Raw genomic sequence first — 2,347 nt, 5'->3', positions numbered from 1 at the left:
ATCTACTCAGATTCTTATGCCAGGAGCCATGTACATGTACATGTCTTTATCTACATATACTTCTTGATTTGCATTAGTTCTTGGCTTTGTGGCCCCCATGTCTCTGACCTCATGCATCTGTGGATACCTCGAGTTCACTAGGTTTGGATGGGGAAGACTCACCCTTGGTGTCTCTTCCCATAGCCATGGAAACCAGCAGTGTTCCAGAAGGTAGCTGCTCCATTAGCTGGTCCAGAGGGAGAACAATATGAACATGGAGTGGAGCCCTTAGCTCACCCTTGATGAAAATGTAGTGATGTGAGAAATAAATTGTTGTGGTTTAAGCCGCTTAACTTTTTAAATTAAAAACATTTTAAAACTTTGGTAAAATATATTTAACATAACATTTACCATCTTAACCATTTTTAAGTACTGTTCAGTGGTCTTAAGTATATTTACATTGTTGTGCAAACAATCTCCAGGATTCTCTTCATCCTATAAAACAGAAACTCGTTCTCATGAAACAGCAACATGTTGACCTCCCCTCCCCGCTGCCCCTGACAACCACCATTTAACTTTACGCATCTATATATTTGACTACACTAGGTACCTCATAAAAGTGGAGTCACACAAAATTTGTCATTTGGTAAATGGTTTATTTGACTTAGTATAATATCCTCCAGTTTCATTCATGTTGTAGCACGTGATAGGATTTTCTTCCTTTTTAAAACTGAATAATATGTCACATTTTGTTTATTCATTTATTCACAGATGGACACTTGGGTTGCTTCTTATTTTTGGCAGTTGTAGCTGCTATGAACTTGAATATACCCATATCTCTGTGAGATTCTGCTTTCGATTCTTTTGAGTATACACCCAGATGAAGCCTCTGAAATTTTTATGTTGTTTGTTTGTATAGCATAACTGATTCCATCCTGACAGATACTGCTATTAACTAGTCAAGTGTGCAGGATCTGGGAAAACTCATTTTACTCTGACACCCGTGGATAGTTGAAGATGGACTGCTCTTATACGCTTAGTTTTTTTTTTTTTTTCAAATGACCTGAACTAACCCTCACCTTTGGGGCACCTGACTCAGTCCCCAGAGAGGAGGTTTAAAGCCCGGCAAACATGTACCCTTCCATTCATCACACATACCTGTCTCAGAAAAGTTTTCTTCCTTCATCTCTAATTTATCCTTTGTGCTCTCCTTCCAGCCAAATAGTTATTAACATTTATGTTTATATCTCTAGTGCCTGACAATATGGTTGAAATATAACTATAATTTCCCCCTTAGTATCAAGGATTTTCCTGGGCACTAGAGATGTAAATCTTAAATGAGGGTTGTTCTAGGCCCGAAGGACATAAATATTATATGGGACGCACACTGTCTTGATACCTCGCATTTGCCCAGCCAGACCCACTCCTCACCCTCTTCACCCTGATCTCTGCCACAGAAGGGCAGTTCTGTGGACGGCATCCCTGGGCTCCCTGCCCTCTGGCATTGGCCCTCAGCCAACAGGGAGCCCTGGCGGAGACTGGATAGTGGGAATGGACTGAGATAGGGGTGTTGATTCCCCTGCTCTGTCCTTGCATGGTTGTGTCATCCTGTCCATGTCCCTCAAATGAAGGAGGCCCTGGCACATGACTCCTCCTGGCTTTACCAGCTCTAGGTGCTCCAGCGTTTTCTGTGACTTCCCAGTACCCAGACTTTAGCTTGGTGAAAGGAAAGGAAAGGAAAGGAAAGTGAAGTCACTCAGTTGTGTCCGACTCTTTGCTGACCCCATGGACTATAGCCTACCAGGCTCCTCCATCCATGAAATCTTCCAGGCAAGAGTACTGGAGTGGGTTGCCATTTCCTTCTCCAGGGGATCTTCCTGACCCAGGGATCGAACCTGGGTCTCCTGCATTGCAGGCAGATGCTTTACCGTCTGAGCTACCAGGGAAGGTAGTTCGGTAAATTATCCCTCTTTCTGAGCTTCCCAGTTTGGATGTGGCATGTTTCCTATTGAGACTGGTCCACAACTTTGCCTTATCAGGCCCGTGGAAAAGATAGACAATATGCACACTATATTGTGACAAGAACGACAACGCAAGAGGCTGTGGGAGCTAACCTGGGTGAGTAAGAGAAAACTTTTAAAGAAAACTGTTTTGCCAAGCACCTTCTGTATCCAGATTGGGCTTCCCTGGGGGCTCAGATGGTAAAGAATCCATCTGCAGTGCAGGAGACCTGGGTTCGATCCCTGGGTCGGGAAGATACCCGGGAGAAGGAACTGGCAACCCACCCTAGTATTCTTCCCTGGAGAATTCCTTGGACAGGGGAGCCTGGTGGCTGTAAGCTGGTGGGTTACAGTCCTTGGAATCACGA

General features: G+C 44.2%; 1 non-coding gene across 1 annotated transcript; it reads right to left on the bottom strand.

The window, feature by feature from the left end:
• Positions 1–1,852: 1,852 nt before the first annotated feature.
• Positions 1,853–1,925, bottom strand: TRNAC-GCA. Its single transcript has one exon. It is a non-coding gene; the product is annotated as a tRNA-Cys (tRNA).
• Positions 1,926–2,347: the final 422 nt, after the last annotated feature.

The sequence above is a fragment of the Cervus canadensis genome, chromosome 14, assembly GCF_019320065.1.
Source record: "Cervus canadensis isolate Bull #8, Minnesota chromosome 14, ASM1932006v1, whole genome shotgun sequence".
In the NCBI taxonomy this organism is placed as follows: Eukaryota; Metazoa; Chordata; class Mammalia; order Artiodactyla; family Cervidae; genus Cervus; species Cervus canadensis.
The sequence above is the reverse complement of the archived record's forward strand: the minus strand, read 5'-3'. Positions and strand labels throughout refer to the sequence as shown.